Source organism: Silene latifolia, chromosome 5, assembly GCF_048544455.1.
Source record: "Silene latifolia isolate original U9 population chromosome 5, ASM4854445v1, whole genome shotgun sequence".
NCBI lineage: Eukaryota > Viridiplantae > Streptophyta > Magnoliopsida > Caryophyllales > Caryophyllaceae > Silene > Silene latifolia.
In genome coordinates, this window is record NC_133530.1 from 29,312,664 (window position 1) to 29,331,468 (window position 18,805).

Below are 18,805 nucleotides of genomic sequence, written 5' to 3' on the forward strand. Positions count from 1 at the left end.
ATGGCCAACGGATGCAGTTGGGCCACGGCAACGTTCATAGCTTTGATAATGGCCATGACGTGCTCATTCAAAGGAAACCGGAGCCCATACTCCAAATGCCTAATATACACGCCAATATGACCCGGGGGAGGACAGCAGACCGCCTGACCCTCCTCAGGGATAACAATCTTATACCCCTCACCGAAGGAGAAATGATCTCCGAAAAGAGTCTCTCCGGAACTGCTTGCGAATTTATTTGTAAATACACGGTCGAGGCCAGTCGTGCAGGCCTCACCATGATCCGGATTAGTCGTCCTTCCACCATCAACGGGAGCCCCCTCATCATCGTCATCATCCTCATCCTCCAACTCCTCCGGGGAGGGGGACAACAGCGGGAGAGGGAGACCTAGGGCCCCCAAACCTTAACGGGACGGCTTCTAATATCTCCTCCTCGTCAAAGCGCGACGGGGAACCCCCCGGCGCAGAAGTACTAGCCCCGGCATCAACAGAGGACATGTTCGCAAATTACTAACGAAATAAAAGAAAATTTGTTTGATTACCTTGAGGAAATACACTCGCCGGATCGAAGACCGAAGATTGGAAGAAAAGAAAGCCCTTGAAGGTTTAGAGAGATGAAGATTTTGGGAGAAAATTTTCAAAATTTGAGGAAATGAAAGTAATGGCCAAAATCACGGAGTAACTACCCTATTTATAGGGAAAAGCCCATGAAGAAGGACCAATCGGGGGCATGACCCATGAAGCGTCAACCAATCGGCTAAGCGGACACGTGTCGGACATGCAACCACGGAATGTCAATCGTTGCAACAGTTGAATGTCAATCAATGCTACAGTTACCAAGCGTATTCAACACGCCCATTCACATCCCTTCGCCTGTTCATCTCTCTCAACAAATTCCTAGGCACCTGCTCTCCGCCGGCCGTATGATCGACCAGGCCAAGAAGCACCGGCCGGGGGCAATCAAAAAGAACCGGCACTCTCAGCCCTGGTCTCGGCCAGCGTCATATTACTTCCCACATCGGACACCCTTTACGCATCCATGTGGAGGGGGGATATATGGTACGGCCTAACAAGAACCACGCCGATGCTTCAGAAGAAGCCGTTACCAAAAATTTTGCAAAAATACTTACGCAGAATATACGTTCACATACATCGGAGCCCATACCACGGCATAGACTACGCTGGGGGCAAATTGATGGGGCATATTCTGCACCGCTGACCCAAGTCAACACATTGACAAGGTCAAGGGTATTCACAGCAAAGTCAACAACTTAGACAGACTAGCCGGTGAAGCCCATCGGCTGTCACACCGGGTCTCGGCCGGACAACTAGCCAGTAGGGACACAAATCCGCGTACTCATATCCAAGACCCTCGGCGAGCCTGCCACAGGTCCATCGGCCGAGGGTATAACGGTCTTTTCACCTGATAGCCACTTGGCCACTACGTGACAAAAGGTGAAAGCCTATAAATACTCCTCAATCTTCATTGAGGAGGAGATCCATAAATTGACCTAATAACCACTATTCATCTGGTAATATCTTGCTTATCTCTCTACAATACACCCTTAGCCAAGTTACAACAACTTCTCTCTAAGTTTACTGACTTGAGCGTCGGAGTGAGTACGCTCGGCCAAAGCCGAGCCCTCAGTTTGTTCATCGTTTCAGGAGACCGCAAGGAGGATTCAAGCAAGGACATCATTCTGTTAGCTACGAGTGGTAACAAACACCTGCTCTGGAATTAAACCCGGAACATTTACCATTTTTAATCTGACAAATATTTTAAACAGAAAATGAACTTAATATCAATATTTAAACATATCCATTACTTAAATAACTTAATTTGAAATTATTATTATAATTGAGTTCTTACGTGGAAATAAAATCTCATATGAAGTCACATGAAATAATATTAAGATATGGTTTAATAAATATAAGGAAAACCAGTTTAGAACTCATGTAAAGTTGCACGGGTATGTATAAATGCATTACATATTTTCATTTGTAGGTCATGAGACCTATTGATATATATATAAATTTATAAAAAACATTATCATGACATGTTTATTTTGTATTGAAATATGTTGTAAACCCATATTTATAACAGTCAAAACATTTAGAGGATTTCTATTGGCTGCTTAAAATCAGGAAAAAATTGTTTTTTCTGTCAAACGGTGGGTTCCTACATTTTAGGTGAATTAATTTATTTAAAAATCCATTTGGAATCAAAACATACACAAACTTCACACATGAAGTTAATATCATATAAAAAATACAGCCTTTTAAGAATCAAAGTATTATTAATATTATTATTTTTTTCCTTTTTTTAAAAAAAAAATACGGGTGACACTTTTATTAAATCAATGTCAAAATTTACAAGAAGTTATGGGCAGCTGAGATACTATCTGGGCGCCAACTCCCTTAGCGATAACAAAACTAAGTCTAATAAAAATATAAGCGGTGGCACGAGCCCCGATATCCTGAGATACAGAGAATTTTTGAATCCGCTCGAGTAAGGCAATAAAATTCGTATCTAGCTCTCCCAGCGAAAGGAAGGAGAAGGGTATGAAACCATAATCACCCGCCATGCACAAATCCCGATACTTGACACATTTACGCTGAGTAGCATCAATGACAACACGACCGGGCACAAAATCAGACATCTAAGATTGAGTCAAGGAGAAGGATCCTGTCAAATCGACACACACATCACGCCCCCTGTCCCAGGAATAAAGAAACAAATCCGTCGGACGAATGGGCTTATCATGCCCATCAACCAAGCCGATATCAACCTCCTTATCGGCAGAAATCCCAGATCTGTAGTGATAGGATTTATCGCACATCTAATCAAAAATAATTTCCCTAAATACAAATAAATGTAGTAATAGGGGTCGAACACAAAGAGACGGGAGTTTACGAAACAAGTTGCTATGGATTGAATTCTATCGAGGTCTGTTTATCGATTGTTGGTTGGTTAGTTGGTTATGCAAATAAAATGAAAACAATAATAAAGAAAGCGTCTAGGGAAGTTGGGTCACACATGTAAATTACTAATTAGTCAAGTTAATTTAGAAATGCATTGATAAAGATTAATTATTTAGGCCTTTAGACACACATCTCTCGATATTAGCGTCGACCATAGATCGGGTCCTAGCGACCTCTCGATATGGCTAAGTCGTTCTACTATAGCATGTTTAGTCTAATTCAATTTCGTGCCTCTCGACTTATAGAATGAATTAACAAACTTAATCCACGATTACGGCCAATAACCAAAGATTAAACAATATAACGCAAACATGTTATAAAAACTATTATTTGATATCGTGAGTCGTGACATCTCATTTTAACAATTGTGATTAGCTATTTAGCATGGCTTCCTTAATCCCTAGACTAAGGAAATTACTCGGGCATAATGCAAATTATCTAATGACAAATGAATAATAAACGTAATGCAAGAAATGAAATCACTTTGATAATGGAAGAACTTGCAAATGAAGAACAAGGAATGAAATGTAAATAACTTGTAATGGAAATTGAATTATAACTTGAAATGTTAAAGGAAATGTAAACAACATAAATAAAAACTAAATTAATCTAAACCTAACCTAATGACTAAAACTAATCTGAAATTTAGAGCATTTTGTGAACTAGAAAGTAATGGGGATTGTTTAAATGACGGAATGCAACACCTTTTAGAGTGAAGGGAGTAACGTAAACAATCAAGATGAGGCTAACCCCGATCGGGGGTCGTGGTGATTTGGCCACTTTCTCTTAATTTTCGTCTTTAATTGCAAACGAATCCAATGTGTAGTCTTAATGCTTCTTAATCACCCGAGTTAATACTACGCCAAATAAGACATCCAATAACGGTCAAATAATGCAAATTACCGTTTTTAAATAGAAACACGGGACCGTTATTGCAACGACGGTTGTTAAATATATACAATGGTTGTACAAATAACAAGCGACCGTTATATAACATCAAGAACCGTTGTTAAATCTTAAGAACGGTATCAAATCCGTTGTCGTAGTTTACTATTGACAACGTCTTATCGTTCCAAAACCGTTGTTAAATATTATATATGATAACGGTTCATTTCGTTATCTTATTTAATTAAATGTCAAAATTTAACAACGGCTTTATTGCATGCAAAACCGTTGTTATATTCATCTGACATCTGTTGACAACGCTATGTAACCGTTATCTATTTATATTGATGAAATTTTTTCAACGGTTCTGCTTAAATAAACCGTTGTAAAAGTTTTGAACTCGACAACGGTTATCGTTCGTTATCTTATATTTTTGGCGGTTTGAATGGGAGGGAAAATATGTCAAAGGTTATTTATCTAAATAAAACCGTTGTCAAATAATTGTTTGCAACGGGTTGCTTTTAACCGTTATCATTTTTAATTTTTTAATTTTTTAATTTTTTAAAAAAATGATTTTAGCCTGTTCTAGCAGCTGTTGAGATGCTATTTTTTCAGCTACTGTTGAAAAATAGCATTCTAGCAGTCGTGCAGTGCAAAAATTCAATCTTGTATCAAAATATTATACCCCACAATAAATCAAACCCAGTTTAAAAACAGTACAAACAGGATGATCAACATCCAAAACACAACTGCTATTGAGAAAACAAAAGAAACCAACACAATGGATCTATATATACACACTCGTACATAAAGCATGAGAAAACTATTGAGACATCCCTAATGAAACAACATAACTGGCCCACATATTTCTCATCTGGTTGTTGTTCTCTGGCGAATATTCTGGGGCTTTGTTGAGTAATTGTGGAAACTACAATTCAAAATATACATAATCAAAATAGATGTAATACATGGAAGTATACGTCTGGAATAGTTTTTAAATCACATTAACCCGTATTAGAATGGTAGATAGTTTTTTGTGGATAACCTCCAACATGGACTGGCAGACGTAAAAACCGCATTGTTTGTCGTCTGGTGCTTTAGGAGACTATTATATAAATCACACACAAATCAGCTGAATTAGATAATCAACCTCTCGCATAAACATTAATTAAATGATATGAGTAATTATTAAGAATACACTTACTAATGGCTTGATAAAATTGGGAACAACGTCGCTTTCATATTTCCCAAGTGGACATAATCTTTTTTTTGCTTCAAAAACACTAAATCATAAATATACACACATGCCATTATTATTATTTGCATATATATGTCTCAAGTCATACAATAACAAATGACATTATTGAAGGTTGTAAACTTACTCAGTTATCATCCTTACACAACTGTCAGAGGGTTTGCCTTCGCGAGAGTCAATCCAGTACACTGTTTTTGTTTCCACTTGGATTGCCAGTAGCACCCAATGCTTCCTATTCAATTTGGGACATTGAACTGTTAGTTCATTTACACGCATTTAAGCATGTTAGTAATAAATTTATAGAACCGTGATTCATTACAATAATCACGTACTATACATACATATTTTCATTGTAGGGAGCAAGTCATAGTTTTTTGGACGACATCAACCGACGAGCGATACTATTTATTTGTTCTTCGTATGAAATTATGTGCACAGAGAACGCCTTAGGACTCAAGAATCCGTAGGCGTGAAATGGGACCTTCCACTCAGCGATCTGATTATTCAGGTACCTATTACGCCACATGGAACAAAGAATGTTATTGTAATTGATAATTTAAACAAACATCATTATTCGTAAATGAAAATGACTAAATAGTTTTATTAATAAAACTTACTTTATCCAAATCAAAATGTGAACAACATCTAAATTGTCAAGGTTCCACTTAATTCCATCGATTTGCTTCGGGTCCAGTACGACTACATCAGCTGCGCCCATAATTTCCTGTTCAATGTTAATCATGACTATATCCCCTCTAGGTGACTTCTTTCCAGCCAGGTTGTGCAAAGCCATCAGCGAATCAACACGATTCATAATAAGAATCATAAGCAGACTTGACTGCAATAACTTCCGTTGACGTAGTAGTAATTGCTTTAGCTGCTGCCATGGCTTGGCTTAACTTTTGCAAATGTAAAGATTAAAGTACTTACGATGTGTTAATATTCGTACCCTAATATATTTAAAGAACAAGTAATAATTAACGTCTGCGTATAGGTACCTCGGGGATGACAACATTGATGAGGTTGTTAGGCCATTGCACATAAGAGCTCAGGGCTTCTTTCAAATACGTGACCTCCTCAGTAGGAAATGGTACTTGTACTTCCCCATACTCGTCTTTATATAATTAAGACATTTCCACTTTACTGCAATTATGAAGAAGGGCTATACCATGAACCTTAACTTGTTGAAGCCGGTCGTAAGCGAAGACATATCCCCTGGCAACACCAACTTTCTGTTTCCTCTGTAAATAGAACAGACGACAAGACACCTTGCAATCGCCCTTCACGACAGCTTTAATCAATTAGTACACATACATTTACTACCTTTAATAAATTTCATAAGTAAAAAATGTGTACTGAGATGAATAATTATAAACTAGCAACTATTACCTTTTTCGGTGTAGAGAAGAACGTCTGATCATCAACTACCTCAATCTCTTCCTGTGTCACGGCCTTACTGACTTCCTCTTCCTCTTCAACTGCCTGATATCGATCCTCGGCTCCCACCTGAGTCTCCTTTGCCATTTCCTTCTCCCTTGACATGTCCTCCTCGGCTTCCTTCTGTACATTAACACTTGTCCATATAACACGTACTGATTTTCCAAATCATATAACACATTGTATATATATAAGACATAAATATTATTACCTTTTTTTCCTCCTCCTCATCCTCCTCCTTCTCCTCTTCCTCCTTCTCCTGCTCCTCCTTATCTGCTTCCTTTATGACTTCTTAAAGCATATTCCTCTCTTTTTCTGATGGCTTTTCCCCAATTTTCAACATTCTCATCATCAACCTGGCTATTTTATGTAGCTATGTAGTAGGATTAATGTAAGCATATATAGTTATAAATTACGTTGGTTCAAATACAGTATTTATAGATTACCTTCTTGGAATCATCACCACTTCGAGTAGTTTTCCTAAAACACTTACTGATACCAACATGCGTCGATACCCCTCTCACACGACCTGGATGCTCTGCTTTGCCGATTGCCCTAGCAAGAATGTCATCACGTCCTTCAGGCTTCCATTTTCCTTCCTCTACCTCCTTCTCACAGATCCTCTACATACACATAAAACCATTAAGCAACACACAATTATATTACTCCGACTACCAGTGGTAAGAGTGACATATTTATTCAAACTTACAATTTTCTCTTTGATGTCCTTGTCATGTTCAGTTTCCGTCTTTCCATTCTTAGAAGTGTGACCTTCCACCCAAGCGTCGTGACGACTGAATTTTCCAAGCTTTGCTTACAATTCATTCATCACATTGATATCCTCTCAAAATATGTATGATTACGATGAACATATATAACATCCGACTAAAACACCTAATAGTCTAATACTATAAGAATTATGTACTTACAAGTTTCTTCTTAATCAATCTATAACCTCCTCCAGAGCCGTAAAAGACGGTCTTTTTCTTTGAAATGTTCGCCTTGTTCCTCTCACTCATAGCCTTCATCAAATAAATTGTATCAAGAAACGTAAGCATGACCAAACACTAAACTAAGTATATTTCTTTACTTATTATTATTAAGTTACCTTAAACTTGTCAGACTGTCTATAAGCGATATAGCTATCCCAATGGTCTTGACTGACATACGGATACTTCTTTGTTGGTGGGTTCTTTTTCATCTCCCCGGTTTCCTGGTTAAACAAATGGTTCTCAGCCATCTTTAACTTCCAAGAACTGAGGGCTTCCCCTGTCTTTGTTTTTAGGTACTTATCGTACTTTTCGGGGACAACGTAAGCTAACTGCATATATGATGAGCATAGTTGGTACAAGTGTTTCGGCTAATACACATATCAAGTAGTAACTTAATTTTAGCAAAAATATTTATTATTGTATATACATACCTTTATTCTGCTTATTAGCACGGTGCTCCATATTTTACTCAGTTCACTGATACACGGCGTACCGAGAGGCACATACTGTCTTATACAACAACCAATCCAACTCGCAAAATACCCGACATACTCACCATATGCACTACAACAAATTGTCACTTGCGCCACGAATTATGCCACGGGAATTTATAATTCGTGGCTAATGTTTGCTTAGCCACGGTAAAAACTTATTCATTATTTTGGAAAAAAAATTATGCCACGAAATAATTTTTCCCGTGGCAAAAAGTCACTTTCGCCACGAATTAGGCTACACCCGTGGCAAATAATTATTTTAGCCACGGGCTATGTCACACCCGTGGCGAAAGTTTATTTAGTCACGAATTGTTCCGTGGCAAATATTTTGTTAGCCACGAACTAACAAACACCCAAGGCGAGTATCTTTTTTGACTTAAATCTGAATGAAATTTAATCAAATATAATAATATGAAAATACATTTAAATATAAATTTTGAGAACCACTTTGATTAATTTAATTAATATTTTTATTATTTTATGTACTTTAATAAGAAATTTTAAAATTTTATAAACTTATATGCAAGCAAAGAATTTTATCGCCTAAATTTTTTGATTTTTTTACAAATCACATTTATGTTTGGAAGGTTTTTTAAAACAATAATAATTTTAAAAAATTGTTTTAATATATAATTTTGTTTATTAAAGTCGTGAATTTCTTTTTTTTTAAAAAAAAAAATTAAACTTTATAATCTTGAATAACAATCTTAAATGATCGTATCACATTTAAAGATATAAAATATCAAATTGAATAAAAAACCTTATTTCCATCTATGTTAGAGAAATCTAAAATGAATATATTGTTAAACTATTTCATTCAAAATTTGATTTCCAACTTATTTGTAGGATATTTTTAGAAAATTTTGAATTTGATATAAAATTTACGGAAATTTCCCGTGGTACCCTTGAACTTTGCCAGATTAGACATGACACCCCTTATTTTATGTTTCTACATATGGTGTCCTTGTGTTTACCTTTTTCATTACTAGAATACCCTTTGGCGAAAATTCGTCATAACGCCGTTACTCTTATAAGTAATTTGATGAATAATTAAGTATGTTATGTTGTTATTGTTATATTATTTAGGTACTAAATGTTATTTTATTAGACAAAATAAGGATTTAGGTATTTGATGATGAATTGATAGTGCATTAGATAACAAAAAAAAGGCGTCACAAGGCATATGGGTAACGGCGTTATGACGGAAGTTTGTCAACGAGTATTCTGGGACTGAAATAGCTAAATATAGGGGTACCATATGTAAAAACTTAAAAAAGGGCACCATATGTAATCTGTCAAAATTCGAGGGTACCATGAACAATTTACGTAAAATTTAACTCGCAGAGAAAAAAAATTTCCAAATTTTTTTCATTGAAAATAAGCGCATTACAGAGAGAAATATAGAAATTATAATAATTTACAGTCACAATTCCAAACAATGTGAAATTTTGAGAATAGAAACGGTAAACGATAAAAAAGAGAAATCGGTTTAGGAAAATAAGCGATTCTTTTGTACAATAGTCTTTTTCATATTTTTTGGGTAAAAAAGTGACTACTTTTTGGTTAATACTGATCACTTTGGGGAAAAAAGACCTTTAGTTATAAAAAGCGGTCATTACTTTACCAAAAAATGGTCACATTAGGTACGACGGTTATACAATATAATTTGCATAGAAAAATATATGAAAAAATGAGTACATGAGAAATGAAAATAAGAATGTCGATAAACAAAAGAAATAAAAAAAATGTTAGGAAAACACAATTACGTTTACTTTTTGGAGAAAATGGTTTGATGACTTCGGCAAAAAAATGACGTCAAAATCATTAGTTAGGAGGTTACTATCGAAAATTTAATTCTTTCGGCCAAAATAATGTTTTTCCCGCAAAAATTTGTAAATCATGTAACATTTATATAATTAAATAGTACTAAAGGTAAGATTTGAAAAAAAAAAAAATAAACTTAAAAGGATTCAAAGTGCTAATTATATCAACAAAGTTAACATTTAATTTCGGTGGCACATCAAAAGAACTCCACAGTTAAGCGTGCTCAGGTGAGATTAGTGTTGGGATGGGTGACCTCTGGGAAGCCCTCTCGATGCTCACAAATGCATGACCGGCGAAACCAAATAACGTTCAAATGAATCAAGTTAACTAGCGAAACAATTACCTTGATTGTCATGGTTCCGTATATGAAAAAATACCAATTGTGAAAAATAAATAAATTATTTTACGTTTTATTTATTTAATTTTCATATATATTATTTGCCACGGGAATTATTTTTTCGCCACGGGAAATTTCTTTGGCCACGGGAGTTATTAGCCACGAGAGAATCCGTGGCCAAAAATTCAATAATAGCCACGTTCTTGTTTTTCCCGTGTCTATGTCTTTGCCACGGCCACTTGCGCCACGGAAGGTATTCCCGTGGCAAAATGATATAGCCACGGAAATTTAGCACTTGCGCCACGAATTTAGCCGTGGCCCAAGTGCTAATTTGTAGTAGTGATGGCAGCCCCGTATCTTTATCCCATTGTAAAGGATTAGGTATCTTTGAATTTATTGCTTCTAGGGAAACTCTGTGGCGCATTCGACCCGAAGTGTGTTGCAAATTATTTTCATCACCTGAGTCGTCACCTGACGCATTTCCATCGTTTCTTTTGCACTTTTGGACCATATCTAAAGCAGAAATTAATAAACAAATAATAACAATGCATACTTATAAAATAAAACAAATCTACCGAGAGGAAGGTTTATTACTTCTTTAAAGAGGAGAATCCGGATTGATCTGGCGGCGACAATGGCGACGATGACGATGACTGCGACGGCGATGGGTAGGCTGGTGGTATAGGGGAAGCTCAATGTTTGAGAATATTATGTGGGGGAAGGGAAGCTCAGAGTATATATGTGTGAATAATACAACACTTCTTGCAAGACCTTGTTTATTGGAAAGTAATAAGCACGGTATAAGAAAAACCGTTATATTTTATTTCCAAACATACTACGATTTTGTTTGAAACCGTAATTGATTCGTACTATCTACAACGGGTCAGAAATAACCGTTGTCTGTAATATTTTCATGTTGTTTGATTTTCCGCCAAGAAATAAAGCATCATTTTTATATACATAACAACGGCCGAGAACGATTATAATCAGATATCGTCCTTAACAACGGTTTGGGCATAACCGTTTTATTTTATATTTCATTGTGTTTGATTTTACCGCCAAGAAATAAAGCATCATTTGGTATATGCCAACTAATTACAATATGTTTCTTAGAAAATCTTGCTTATATTTCCATTAATTTAAAGGATTACAAGTTTACACATAAAGAGTACAAACTACCACCATACATAATAAACTACGTAAATAACAATTAGAAGAAGAAATTTCACAATTAACTTAAGTCATGCCTCATTATTTTTGAGTTCTACGATATCCATGGTTAACTTCTTGCATTCTTCTTTTGCCTTCAATATTTCACTGTCATTTTCCCGCTTCGTTTCTTCAAATTGATATAGTATACTTCTCACTTGAGTAATCTCGATATCCATGCTCTTTTTCTCATTCACTAACCTGTTTATAACCTTCCTCTACCACTCAGTCATTGGTTCATCAACCCACTTGAAGTAATTGCATCCACGCATTTTAGTCTCGAGATTATAAAATTTGCAAGTAAGAAACTTTCTTCCCGGATTTTGCAAAGTCCAAGAAGTTCTCAATGCTGCCGGAACTGATCAATTACATGTCCCTGTTGAAATAGAGGAAGAATAAGAGCTACCACTTGACATAATTTGAGTAATAAGAGAGAGAGAGAGAGAGAGAGAGAGAGAGAGAGAGAGAGAGAGAGAGAGAGAGAGAGAGAGAGAGAGAGAGAGAGAAAGAGAGAGAAATGAAGAAATAATGAAATAAAGAAGGTTATTTAAAATAATGTTATTCAGCAATTGCATAATTTAACACGGTTCTTATAAGAACCGTTGTAATTATCTTATTAATATCATCGAATTTCCATTTACTTTTAGAGGTGTTTATGATCTAACACGGTTTTTATGCACTACCGTTGTCATTTTTAGAGGTGTTTATATTCAAGATGCATGTAATAAAGAGTAGAACTATATATTAAAACGAACATATATTAAAACGAGCATATTATACAATGGCGAAAAAAAAACAGTACAAGGGAAAAAAAAGAAACGCAATAAAAAAATAAGAACCACAAAACAAACAGCTAACTAATTAGTAAATTAATCAATCAAACACTCTAACAGGAGTTTGACGAGGAGATGGGTACTGAGGATAAACTTGATTATAAATCAAGCTTACTACATCGACATCACGACGGTGATCAAAATGAGGCACTTCTTCGTCTTCCCATGATTTCGGTACATTAATAAAAGCATGCGGTATGAACTTTCTCATCGGATGAGCGTCCTCAGCGGTGGCAACCCATAAGTAAGGCCCAGCGTGTACATAACGATCCTTAGGGTCGCCGTCATAATAGTCACTTTTGCCCCTTTGTTTGTCACGTGATGCATACCTTGCAGCGAGTTGTTTTGCTTGGCGAAAATCGCCAAGACCATCCCCTCGAAACACGATCAGAGCATATCCAAGAAACTCACGACGAAAAATCCAAGCCGGGTGGATTGCCCTAACATTTGAAAACTCATTCTCAATGAGGACGTCCCTCAATGGGTTAAGAGACTTAGAAGCTCGCTTTCCAGCAGAATCGCGTATGACTGGGAGATTGTGAATTATGCACGTAATCGGGTTGATATAGCGGGTTACCGATTGCTGAAAAGGTGCGACTGCAGATGATGAAGACGACGACATTCTTTTAATTATTATATGTATGTATATGTAGATTATTAAAAAAGTAAAGTAGAAAGGTTAGTAATAATAAAGTGATTCTTATTATTACTCCAAATGTGATGCTATTTATAGTATAATAAAGCTATAATTAATTAGATTAATTTCATCCATACGCTGCATTCAAACTTATATTAATTGTGCATGCATGCATGAAGTGAAAAATGGTAAAATAACCAATAATAATAGGGCATGCATTGGTAAAACCACAAACTTTTCAGTTTTGGATCTGTATTTAAAACGGTTATAAGAAAAACCATTGTTTATTGGTGTAATATGACAACAGATTTACAAAAAACCGTTGTTGATATATGAAATATGATAACGGCTTAACAAAGATTCGTTATCTTTTTGTGTTATACGGTTAAAGAATCAATACTGCATCTTTGAATCAGAAAAAGTAAAAATTACAGGGCATACATTAGTCAAATCACAAACACTAGAAAATCACAGATAATCAAACAATTTTTTTTAAAACGGATACTGTCCAACCGTTATTGATATGTGAAATATGATAACGGCTTAACAAAGAACCGTTATCATTTTATGTTATACATATGGTCAAATACGCAATACTGCAACTTTGAATCAGACAAAGTAAAAATTACAAGTCATGCATTAGTCTTATTAAGTAATTGGACCGTTGTGTTTTTACTAATTGGACAACGGTTTTTTGATAACCGTTGTGTTTCTTGTTAAGTAATTGGACCGATTCTTATTTAGCTTTTACCGTTTCCACTTTCCAATTCTTAACTTGTTAAGTTTCCAATTCTTATCTTATTATTATACCGGTTCCAATTCTTAGTATCTTATTATACCGTTTCCAATATAACCCAAACTCATTATAAGTAGAATTATAATTTTCACAATCTTAACTTGTACCGTTTGCACTTTCCAATTCTTAATTTGTTAAGTCCTCGATTAATTTTCCACATCGATTATGTCGTCAAGTTCATCAACTTACAGTGGTTCATATTATTCATCCGCTGATGATGATGATGAAGCATCATATGAACCTCTTGTAGGACCCCCAAGTAGATTTAGGTACGCTAAACCCTTTACGTGCATCATTCACAATCTCCTGTACACAGAGGACGGGCATGGAAAGGCTATACTCTCGTATAGCCTTGACTGGTTAATAGGTTTGATTCGGTTAGCCGGATTGAATTTGGTTCAAACTATCTACCCGGACAATGATGCGCATCATGGCTTCGGGCAGTGTGCCCTCATCGAGTTTGGCGGGGGTGAGGAGCGGGAATGCTTTCGTCAGGCTCGCAAACTTGAGCTGACATTCTATAACAATGACTCTTCAAGACTCTTGTTTGATCAGGATGAAGAGCGGGTATGCCCATATTTATGGGTTGCGAATGAATCTGACCGTCTCCTACTACTTCCGATTCTGCACCGCCAAGGTCGCATTGCCGAGTAGGGGATAGTGCCGTTGCAATGGTAAAACGACTGTGTGGATTGGGCTGAAGGTGAAAGAGACATATATGGTGATATTGTCTCTGAATTCCAGAGGATGAGGTAACAAAAAACATAGTCCCTCCATTCAACTCCAGACTACACATTTGCCTTTTTACGTTTGTCAACGCTTGTTTTACGCGATTTTTTTTCTTTAGCTTGATATTTTAATGTACTCCTAAAAACCTAAGTCATTATAGTAAAAATTTGATATTTTTGTGGTGATATTGTCTCTGAATTCCAGAGGATGGGGTAACAAAAAACGTAACAAAAAACATAAATAATTAAACTTTAATTCAAACCACCACCATAATCCAAATACAACTTACAATGCCAGATAATAATTAAAGACTTAATTATTAGAATTTGATGAAGTATTAGGATACTCATTATGAATTTCGGTATAGAGCAAGTCGTAGATCGGCCCTTCATTATCACCGGGAAGCGCAGGTGGAATGGCCTCTCTCTCCCATGACATAGGCACGGTGGCAAGAATGCGATGCTTCCTGCAATATTTCAGCAGATGATGATCAAGATGAGTCGCAACCCATAGATAAGGGCCTTGTTGTTTATCATCCGAATAGAAGTCTTCTTTCCCCGCATCTTCCCCCGCAAATCTAGGCCCTAATTTTCTTGCCTGACGAAAACTATCATGGCAGTTGGCTTCGTCAAACACGATAAAAGCGAAGCCTACAAAACCTTGCTTGTTTGTAGACACAGGGAACCCTTTTTTAACCGTGGTGAAACCGGAGTTATGAAGCATTTGCGTCAACCACCCAAAATTAGGGTGTAAACCCTTTCCATTCACACCATAATGAACCGGAAGATTATGGAGAATGCATGTAAAAGGCTGTGCGTAACGAGAACGTGATTGTAGCTCACCAGCCATATTTTTTTAGAGAGATATTTAGAAAGAAATTAGAGAGTAAATGTTTGATAATTTAGAATTTGACCTAAAACATTATGAAGACATATTTATAGAATTACTTTGGTCAAATTGAATATTATTGATCAAATTGAATATTTATTAAAGTTCAGTTTTGAATGCAATAATCAAATTGAAAAATCTAATCAAATACTGACAACGGTTGAATTGAAACACCGTTATCTCATAATAGACAATAATAACGGTTACAAATAATCCATAGCAATAACATAACAACGGGTAACAAAAACTGTTGCTGGTGTTAATTTAGTAATGGTTTTTGAAATGCCGATATCTTAAACTGATAACGGTTTTCTAACAATCGTTGATATGAGTGATTCTATAACGAGTTTTTGGAAACCGTTAAAAGTTTTTGACAACGGTTTGTTAATCAGCCGTTGTCAAATTATAATAACAACAGTTTTCGAGGGAAACCGTAATTCCTATTAGCGCGGTCTAGGTTTCCGCCAATATTTGGAAAACGGTAATCTAAGTGTCATTATTAAATGCATTAAACCGTTGTGATACGCTCCTTATTGATTGCCAGATTTGGTGTAGTGTAAGAGCATCATTTGGCATCCTAAGAGCATCTCCAAGCTTGACTCTTGGACTTCACTATGGGCTTTTATTTTGTAAGATCATTTTGCATATCAACCCAAGCTTCATACTTCTTACTCGGGCTTGGAAATTACCAAAATTCCCTTCCGAATTCCGATGTCATGCTTAATCTTTTTTTAGCATCGTGAACTCTTATGCTTGCTACTTTGATGGGAAAAAAACTACAAAAGCTCCAATTCCTACAAAATATAACGAATACACGCAAAACGCCTGGAACACGAGATTAGCTAACAAATACACTAATACAAGTGTAATAATACTATAAAACCAAACTAAAATAGGGAGTTCAACTCTATATAAAATGGACTTATCATGTAGCAGATATCCAACAATGTGTCGAGAACAAGGTTATGTCGATGCTTAATACCCACAGTACCAGCGCAGGACACGATATCATCGCCATAGACATCACCATCAAAGACCCGAGAACAAGCAGGACAACGCCTAGACACCGTGAAAAACAGAACACCCAATCGATAACTAAGCACACTATTACAGGTCCTTCCATTCATAGTCTGCCCCAACCCTAAAATAGGAACTGCACGCAACCAATAAGAGGAGTGAGCACCCTGCTGAGACTTCCATAATGCCACCTGCCGCGGGGTCAAAGATAAAACAGAGTCCGATGTAGCAGCAACCTTCGCGAAATATATATCTCTCAATTTCTTCATAAGTTTAGGGCAGCCACTTCAGTAGGGTCACGTAAAAGATTAGAACTTGTCTTAGACCTGGCAAAGTCAATCCGACTAGATTGACCCGACCCGAAAAGGCTGGCCCGAGACCCGAAATAGACCCTAATTGCCGCACCCGAGTGACACATGAATTGACCGACCCGACCCAAAAATGACATGAGCTTTTAGAGACCCGTAAATGACCCGACCCGAAACTACTCAACCCGAAAATGACCCGATAAAACATAACTTTAGTTGACCCCAAAAGACTTGAAATGCCTTTTTCTCTCTTAATCATTGACTCGAAAATGACCGGACCTTCGTGACCCGAAACAGACCCGACCAACAAACCCGAAACAGACCCGTAAATCCGAAATGATCCGACTCGAACTAACCCAAAAATTTGAGAAACCCGAAATTACCCGAACCCAACCCGTTGACCCGATTTGTCAAGTGTACACGTGGTCTCACTAAAAACGCGAAAAGCATCATTAAAAGTAGGTCCAACAACAATGATACTAGAAGGACGTAGGAGCTTAGCCTGCAAGTCAGCAGACTGCAAATGGGACGCCAAAAAAGCATAATGAAGGACATCCCCGACAACATACACCCCGAGCCACCAAAATGAAAAGGGACGGTGGCAAACTGCTACTACCAATCCCCAAAACCGGGCCCTAACGCAGTGACAATATGTTCCAAGCTAGAACGAAGTGCCGCATCAAAAGAAAGTTGGGCCGGCCCAAAGACACGTGAGGAACAAGTGCGCAAAGTAAAGTAAAGTTTAGAAATACCCGTACAAGCCCGAAGCAGAAGCAACTCGCACTGTGGGCCATCAATCCTCGCAACAGAATCCATAAGCTCTATGGTCCTAGTCACTCTCTTCGCCACAAGGTCGCTGCCGAAAATAGGGCACGTACTGATAGGACCATCCAGAACTATGACACCATGCGAAGGCCTAACAATAAAGGAGGGGGGGACACCAGGTAACCGACTCCAGGGGTCTTATGTAGGCCAAAAAACCTCGGTCTTATCAACATTAAATGAAGGCCAAAGCGAGGACCATCCTCCATAAGCAGATCCAAGACCTTCCCCACAACCAAAGTGTCGAAAAAAAATAGTAATAAAGCGAATAAGTTATTGATCTTGTTTGGTAATCAGCGGATTAGTTTCAGCATAAGCAGATTTAGACTTGGCAAAACTGACCCGGCCCAATAAGGCTACCTGAAACCCGAAAATGACTCGATAGTCCCGACCCGAAAATGACCCAAACTGACCTGAAATGACTTAATTAAGGCAAAAATATGACCCGAAATGACCTAGATCGACCCGACCCAAAAGTGAACCGATAAATTGTGCCCCCAAATGACTCGATCTAAAGTGACCCCGACCCGAATGACCTATTTGTCAGGTCTGCAAATTGTAAGTGCAGATTATAAATGACATATTTTGTTATAAGGTTTGACCAACATATTATAATTAGTAGAATTATTTAGAGTGTTTGGTAATTAGCTAGATTGTTAGTTTTCTTTGCAAAATAGTGTTAAATTAAATTTTCTATTTCCTATTTTAGAATATGCTAAAAAAATATGTTAGGGTAAGGAGTATATTGAGCCCAAATATGCTATTTACTAAATCGGGCCTAAAATTAACATGTTGATTAGACATTGCAAGAGCAACTCGACCCAATTGACCTGAACCAAAAAAGGCTAACGCGGGACCCGAAATTGGCCCGAACTACATCACTCGAATGTGACCCGAAACACGATTTGACCCGACCTGAGCCAAACTTGGCTCGGGCTTTCTTGACCCATAACTGACCCATTCCGAAACCACCTAACCCGAAAATGACCCGACAAAACATACCTCTAATTGAACTAAAAAGACTTAAAATAATTTTTTCTCTCTTATTCATTGACCCATAAATGACCTGACCCGAAATAATCCGGCCAAGTTGACTAGAAACAGACCAGACCAACAAATCCAAAACAGACCCGAAACCTGAAATGATCCGACCCGACCCGAAGTAACCGAAATCAATGAGAGACCCAAACTGACCCGACCCAATTGACCTGTTTACCAGGTCTAAATTGTTGATTGGTCAAACATTTTAAACTCCTTATGTTAGAACTCGACCAATATATATACTTCCTCCATTCAACTCCACTCTACCATATTCCATTTTGTACACTATTCATAAATGGATTTTCTCTCAATACATAAGTAA